At 38.8% G+C, this 8,539-nt stretch overlaps 1 long non-coding RNA gene across 1 annotated transcript; it reads left to right on the top strand.

Annotated features, from left to right (window-relative positions):
* The first annotated feature begins 6,027 nt into the window (after positions 1–6,027).
* Positions 6,028–6,759, top strand: LOC135283867 (uncharacterized). Its single transcript, XR_010349461.1, has 2 exons — positions 6,028–6,276; positions 6,356–6,759. It is a non-coding gene; the product is annotated as an uncharacterized LOC135283867 (long non-coding RNA).
* Positions 6,760–8,539: the final 1,780 nt, after the last annotated feature.

The following is an 8,539-nucleotide window of genomic DNA, read 5'->3' as shown; positions in this document are numbered from 1 at the left end:
AGACATCTATTCCCAGGAAACTTTTTGTGATTCTGTGATGCTCTACCTTTTTCATCATATTCTCTTCTTTCAAAATAACAATCTAAATTTAAAATAAAGGAAGAAAAAAAAGCATATTTGAGAAAAAAGGTCTTCTGGTGTATTGAAGACATATTCTTCTTCAAAGGCTGGTAGAAGAAGAGGAATGAGACGTGAAGAATAGGGTCAGCTGGTTTCATTTGAATTCAAACAACAACAAAATAAAGTAATTAATTTTATTTGATTCTTAACCTCCAGTTCACAAATTAGGAGGCTTAGAATTCCTATATGTTTCACCACCATCCTGACAAATAGCCACACTCTGCTGCATACTGAAATTATCATTGATGGAACCCCAGGACTTTTAGAAATTTTAGAACTTTTAGAATTAGAAACCACATTATTATTAAAGATATACCATTTGCATTCAATTTGACCTTCCCAATAATTAATTTACTTCAGGTTTATTGCTATCAGATTTCCTTCTAATTGATTGTGCAGTATCCCACTTCCCGCTGCACTTTGAGACAAAGGATAGCTTTATTTATTTATCCAATTTCTGAAATTAATAACTTTTTTTCCTCATATGACCTCAGTCCCCTCAAACATTAGTTTCCACTTATAGCAATTTCTTACTGACATATGCTGAAAATCCTAAAAAACAAATCCCATTGGATTTTCCAAAATTACCATGATTTTTTTCCCTACTTCCTTACTATTTCTTAGGAAAAAAAAAATAAAAATCAATAACTCTTTTCACTACGTCCTCTTTTCTTCCAGTGCCTACATTTTACTTTTAACCTTACAGATATGTCCTTTCCTATTAATCCAAAGCACATTCAAACCTGAAAAATTTACCTTTTGTATTTTTTGCTGTAGCAGAACAGAAGTCACTCCAGCAGTGTCAAGACCAGAGTGCCACTGAACAATTCTTGAGTCTTAAAATATCTACCAGATAAAGCCAGATAAAACCAGTGAAATTTAAACAGGTTGTTGTCTTCAACACTGGTCTGCTGTTGCAACAGTGAACTTTATGGTGAAAAAGTTCTCTTTGAAACAAAAATCCTGAAAATTGCTACATAAAAATTTTCTGATCACAATAATAAAAGGCTGAGGTCCTTTTGATAAAAGAAAACTACTCCAAGAAAAAAAACATGTGTGAGAGGTAGATCACCACACAGAAAGTTATTTTTAATGCTTTGTTTCAATGCAAATCTTCATCAAAATATCTGTATGTTTATACAGATTGTGTGATAAAATGTCACCTTTCCTGTATTTTCAGTGTTGAGTCTGTGCAATTCAAAGGGAATATAGATCCTTTGGAGTATTAAAAATCACTCAGAAGTCTCTCTGATAAAACTGCTGGACAGTAAGGAAGGCCCACAAGAGGAGAGAGATATCTAGCAAAAATGTTTATAACACTTTAAATATTAGAACAACAAAATTTTATTTAACAACTCTTGAGGACATGCTTGTTTTAACAATTGATAGAAATGTCATCCTCTAATACCCAAATACTGTAAAAGATAATGGCCCCAGTTATGACCTGCTTTAAAACAAGTGCACAGAAGTATTTCCTGTTGCTGCATGAAATATTTGTATATAAGCACAGTAGCACCATGACCTGTCCATGGTCCCAATCAACTAGAATAAGTGCACAGGGCATTCTCTGGTCAGCATGATTTTCTCATAGTTTGTTCCCCTCCAAGTATTTCTTCTCCAGTTTGCATAGGTCTAGGTTACTCAGTGACTCAATTCATGGAAGCCTTTTCACCTTTCTTACCATCTTTATAACTATTAGTTCTTATTGAAAGACTGTAATAATGACTGCTTTGGTATTAAAAATATTTTGTGTCAGATTGTATTCAAGCTTCGGGAATGATGGAGCACTTGTAAAATCTATTATGCAAGGTGGTAAGAGATTTACACACGTTTATATATTTCACTGAATGAATATCAGACAAAGAAGCTGGGACAAGATAAAACCCAGGGCTATTAGAGAAACAACAGGACAAGCAGTGTTGGTTTTGTTTGGGCTAGAGTTAATTTTCTTCACAGTAGCTTGTATGTGGCTATATTCTTGATTTATGCTGGAAACAGTGTTGATAATGTAAATCATATAATATTGCTGAGCAACACTTATGCCTCATCAAGGTGTTTTCTGCTTCTTGTGTCATCCCATCAGTGAGGAGGCTGGGGGGGCGCAAGTAGTTGGGAAAGGACACAGCTGGACCAGCTGATTCCAACTGCCTCAGGAGATATTCCCTACCATATGTCATGATGTTCAGCACACAAAGCTGGAGGAAGACGAAGGAATGGGGACGCAATTGGAGTGATGGCATTTGTCTTCCCAAGTCATGGTTACCCATAATGGAGCCCTGCTCTCCTGGGGATGGCTGAACACCTGTCTTCTTGTGGGAAACTGTGAATTAATTCCTTGTTTCACTTTGCTTTCCCTGTTAAACTGTCTTTGCCTCAACCCACTAGCTTCCTTTCACTCTTCCGAGTCTTTTCCCTATCCCACTGGTGTGGGAGTAAGCAAGTGGTGGATTGGGACAGAGTTTCCAGATGGGGTTAAGCCACACCAAGGATATAGCTGAACACCAAGCAAACTATGAAGGGAAGCAGCAGAGGCAGAATGCAAATATTCAGGAGCACGTCTAGATCTGGTTTAAGTAAAAAAAGGCTAAGAAGCTGATCTTACATCAGATGAAAAAATATGTTGTTGAAGCAACATCTAGAATCAGGATTAAAGGCTGTGTAGTTCCCCAAGTCCTTGAAAGGAGCTTTCAATAAAGCTTCTGCTATTTATTATTATTATTATACTGCATTCCATTATTATCATTATTATTATTATCATTATTTTGCTGTATTATTGTTATTATATTATTATAATTATTATTATTGTTGTTGTTATTGTTATTATTATATTATAATTATTTTCCATAAATACAGCTAAACTCTGTATTCATACCAACACTAATAACCATCCCTGCAAAAGGAAGAAAAGACTCCCAGATCCTTCTTCTAAGCATAGTGAAGAAATATACATTTTTGAAGAAAAAAATAGGATGATTCCTTTACTAAGTCTGTGAATGGAGCCAATTTCTATTGCATTATTTTACTAATCAAATAGTCAAGAAAATATTAGCTTCTGTTGTTGTTACTCTTTCTAAAGAATTCTAACACAATATTTATGCCAGGTGTTTACTAAATACAAAATGGTATACATCTATTTATAAAACCATTATACCTTCTGCAAAATCTTATAGAAATTTTAGAAGTACAATTCTTATGACAGATGGGATAACTGTATGAAAGAAAAAAGATGTTCTGAGTTAGAAATACAGGATTACACCAGAACAGATTAATTCCTGGCAGAAAGAAGGTGACTGAGAAGAAAGCCCTGGAACTGTGAGAATATCCAAGTACTTCTGACTAGATTCACAAAAAAAAAGAAAGAGATTTTTTATTCAAAAACTCCATAAATAAAAATATTTAATTGATATTCTGTCATATTATCTTGAGAAAATTTTTGTGTGCCACATATTTGTTTTTTTGTGGTTTTTTTGTGGGTTTTTTTGGGGGTTTTTTTTGGTTTTTTTGGGTCAAGTTCTGTTAATTTATTCTTCACTCATCTACTGATGGGTAACTTGCCAATGTCTTGATTTGATCCTGAACACATACTGGTCCCACTTGATTCAACACCAAATTCTCAGTCCCAAATCTTAAGAGATATTACATAATAGTGACATGATAGCCAGAATAATATCAGTTTAGTCTTAAAGTCTGCACATGGGGAAAGGTTGGCCTCTCTTTTGGAACTATTCATCACAGAATTCACCCAAACAGGAGTTCAGTATCAAGTCAGAGTCACTCAAATTAACGTTCAAAATGCAATTATAGGACCAGCTCTATGGTATATGTGTAATAGTAATAAAGAGAGGAAAATTTGGGAAGGTTATTCAGACCATGAACTTAAGTGGTGTGGTTTCATTGCTATGGGTAAAACCTCATTAAATTCAACAAAGGAAGTGAAAAATTCTGCCCCTACACAGTAGACTAAGTGCCAATAAGCAGGAAAAGTACTTGTCAGGATAGGCCTGAACATGAGCCAGACCAGCAATGTGCCTTTGACACAAAGGTCAGCAGCCTGGGCCACAGTAGAAGTGTTACTAGCTGGCCAAGGCCAATGATTCCTCCTCTCTACTCAGCACGAGTGAGACATATCTGGAATGCTGTGTCCACTGCTGAGCTCCCCAGTATTAGCAAGATGTGCTCAAAAAAGTCCAGTGAAGGGACAGAAAGATGACAAAGGGATTGGAATAACTTACATTCAAGCAAAGGCTGAGCTGGGACTGCTCAGCCTGGAAAAGACTCAGGATGATTTTATCAGTATGTATAAATACCTGATGAGAGGGAATGAAGAACAGTAAACAAGAATCTTCTCAGCAGTGTCCAATGACAGAACAAGAGGCAATTGAAACTGATTGAAAGAGAAGAAATTTTATTTAGAAGTAAGGCCCAAATTTGTACTCTGTGGATGGTCAAATCCTGAAACACCCTGCCCGATGAAGTTGTGGACTCCCCATCTTCTTTATTGTTATTGAAAACCTGACTGGACAACAACCTGAATTCATCCTGCTTGAGCAGGAAAAATTGGATTTCCAGAGATGCCTCCCAGCTTCAAAGATTCTGTGATTTTATGAAAATTCATAGGAAAGTTTTGAAATTGCTGTTCTTTTGTATTTTATGCACTTCTATTATTTTCTCATGAAATTTAGATTGTTCATAGTAGGCCTGCAGTGGCAATTCATTTAACCTGCCAAGCCAATGCATTCCAAATTCAGGAACATTAAAAGATGCACTGCAAAGTAATAAGGGCTTATTCTGCCTGACCTCCCTCAAGATCTTTAACACAGAACCAGATCATAAATATGCACAGCATAGCAGATGTCAAGCCTTATGAATACATATAAATATTCATCAACTTATGGAATTTTTAGCTAACCACTCAGAGTTTTTACGTTTGAATAACACCAAGTTGGGCAGAAGAGTTCATCTGTCCAACAGTAGGAAGGCTGTGCAGAAGAATCTGGAAGCTGAATCTATGGGCCAAAGCCAATTGTATAAGGCTCAACAAGGCAAAGTGCTGGGTCCTGCACTTGGGTCGCAACAATTCCATGCAGAACTACAAGCTAGGGAATAAGTGCCTGCAAAGTTGCCTGGTGGGAAAGGACCTGAGGATGTTGGTCAACAGCAGCTGAATAAGAGCTGTCAGTGTGCCCAGGTGGCCAAGAGTACCTATGGCATTCTGGCCTGTATCAAAAATAATGTGGCCAGCAGGACGAGAGAAGTGATTGTCCCTCTGTACTAGGCACTGGTGAGGCTGGACCTTAAATTTTTTGTTCACCTTTGAGTCCCTCTCTACAAGAAGGCCATAAAAGTGCTGGAATGCATCCAAAGGAAGGCAAAAAAGGTGTGGAAGGGCCTGGAGCACAAATCTTATGATGGGGTGTCTGAAGTTAAACTCCAGGCTAAACTGAGATTGTTTAGCCTGGAGTAAAGGAGGTCCAGGGGAGACCCCACAGGATACTCCAACCCTGAAAGCATTCAAGGTGAGGCTAGATAGAATTCTGAGCAACCTGGTTTAGTGAAAGGTATCCCTCTCCATGGGAGGGGGTTGGAATTAGATGATGTTTAATGTCCCTTCCAACCCAGGCTGTTCTATGATATCACTCTCCATAGCTTCCTAAAAGGAGCTTTTTTCCTAAAAGGTGGGTGGTGATGGGAAGGGAAGGGAAAGAGGGAGAGGAGAGGAGAGGAGAGGAGAGGAGAGGAGAGGAGAGGAGAGGAGAGGAGAGGAGAGGAGAGGAGAGGAGAGGAGAGGAGAGGAGAGGAGAGGAGAGGAGAGGAGAGGAGAGGAGAGGAGAGGAGAGGAGAGGAGAGGAGAGGAGAGGAGAGGAGAGGAGAGGAGAGGAGAGGAGAGGAGAGGAGAGGAGAGGAGAGGAGAGGAGAGGAGAGGAGAGGAGAGGAGAGGAGAGGAGAGGAGAGGAGAGAGAATGTCTGAGAGAAATATCCATGCAGACACCAAGGTCAGTGAGGAAGGAGGGGGAGAAGGTGTCCCAGGTGGCAGAGCAGAGATTCCTCTGCAGTCTACATTGAAGACCATGGTGAGGCAGCTGTGTCTTTGCAGCCCATGGAAGTCCACAGTGGAGAAGAGATTCACCTGCAGCCCCTGGAGCACCTCACACACAGGTGGATGCCCAAAGGTGGTTGTGACCTCATGGAGAGCCTGCTCTGGAACAGGTTCCTGATAGGTCCTATGAACTCATAGGGAGAAGAGCCCATTCTGGAGCCAGTTTGTTGGCAGGACATGTGATCCTGTGGGGGACCCATGCTGAAGCAGCCTGTTCCTGAAAGACCCCGTGAAAAGGGGTCCATGCTGGAGCAGTTTGTGAAGAACTGCAGCCTGTGAGAAGGAAGTTGTAAAAGTTCACTAAGAACTGTCTCACATGCAAGGGACCCCATGTTGGAGCTGAGAAGTGTGAGTCCTTCATCATCACAGAGAGTCCTTCCTCATCCCAGAGATCAGAGTCCTCTCTGGGATGAGGAAGGAGCACCAGAGACAACGTGTAATGAAGTGACGATAACTCCCATTCCCCACCCCCTGCACTGCTGATGAAGGAGGAGAATTGTGACTACAATTAAGCTTGAGATATAAAGGAGGGTTGGGCATAATTTGGTTCTAAGATTTTCTTTTGCTTATCCTACTCTGATTTGATTGGTAATAAATTCATTTCATTTTCCCAAATCAAGTCTGTTTTGGCCATGATTCTAATTGCTGAGTGATTCCTCACTGTCTTTATCTTATTCCACAAGACTTTTGATATGTTTTTATTGCTCTGTCCAGCTGAGGAGAGAGATAGAGTGAAAACTGCATCTGTACACTTAGAAGCCATGACACACCTCCCAAAGTACCTTTATCTCAGGATCCAAGGTATATATGGAAAATTTTCTAATCAGCCTGTTCAGAGTCTGATGTCTTGGGAAATTAAAGGCCAATTATTTTCTTTCCTATTCAGGCAGCTGGCCGATTGTGTCTCTGCCTTTTGTGCATTAACAGAGTCACATTAAGTATTGAGTGAAACATTAGGTAACCCTAATATATTTCATGGTCTCTGGCCTGCAGAGCCTTCTGCAGAAGCCAACAGGACACATGATTACACATTAATCAGTAAGAAACTCTTTCTCAGTCCTCTGTAAATTTTAAGGGATTTTCTGTCACAGCAGATCCATTTAATATAACTTGTGCTGTGAGTTCTCAGGCTCCCGAAGGACAGATCTCATAGCCAATGTGTACTTTGTTAGCTATAGGGTTGTATTCCAACCCTGTCCAGACATCAGATTGAGTCTCAGAACATTCAGATATGCATCACTATTGCATCAATATAAATAAATTGTATCTCTCAATTGATTTAGCTACTCGTTTCCAAATATTTTATTTTAGGCATTTCCTCACAGTTTTGTGCACAAAGTAATAAATATCTTTATGAGAAATGGGCCAAAGAAATGGAAGGGGTACTTATGTGTGTAGTATTGAAAAATTTCTTCCACTTATTGACAAGAGCTAATAGATGAGGCTTCTACAGGGAAGAATTTTTACTTAAACTTAGTCTGCAACCTGAAGTAATCCTCTAATAATAAACTTAGTGCTTTCTCAGAAGGAGAAAGCTTCTAGATCACAATTACTTTAGGAGCTGTCCAGCATACTTAATCTCATTCTTCCAAAGGGTTTAGAAATATGCCTATTCTTCAAAAAACAGATATTCTAGAGAAAAAAAAAAATCTATTTATTCATCCTGAAGCAATGAAATGTCTGAGCACAAGGAAATGTATCATTGCTGCTGTATGACCGGCATGTTAAAAGGATTTTGGAGGGGAATATGTCAGAGCATATCATATTTTTAAGTGATATATGTCAGCTGCAGAATATATTTAAAGGTTCAGTGGCACCAACAGAACCAAATCTAATCCTGCAGGACAGAGAAGGGACACAGATTTTTACCTGTAGGCGACATTATGAAGATGACAATTTTAGATTAGACTTAAAAATGACCCATTTAGCAGAAGATATTTGAATAAGGAAATTCTTGGTGTGCTTAAACCAAAGGATAACTTAGACACACATGAGATCTGTTTCATTTGGGATCTGAAAACTATTCCCACCACTGAAAAAATAATCAAGACCTTTTCTTTTTCTCTGAAATACTTACTATGTACTGATGTTTACTTGTGTGCTATCAGTACAGTGAGTAGAGTTAGGGTTCATCTGGTACATTTGTCTCACAGGCCTCTGCCTCACCTTGTAAATGGAGTTCTTATTACATGGTTAGCTACTTTCACATAACCTAGTGGGTCTGATTCTTTTAAGAGGTGCTTGACACAACACAAAACAAATTATTGATCATATTTAGACTGGAATATATGATTACATACTATTTCTGCAAAATGACCAAAT

Source organism: Passer domesticus, chromosome 1, assembly GCF_036417665.1.
Source record: "Passer domesticus isolate bPasDom1 chromosome 1, bPasDom1.hap1, whole genome shotgun sequence".
Lineage (NCBI taxonomy): Eukaryota > Metazoa > Chordata > Aves > Passeriformes > Passeridae > Passer > Passer domesticus.
The sequence above is the reverse complement of the archived record's forward strand: the minus strand, read 5'-3'. Positions and strand labels throughout refer to the sequence as shown.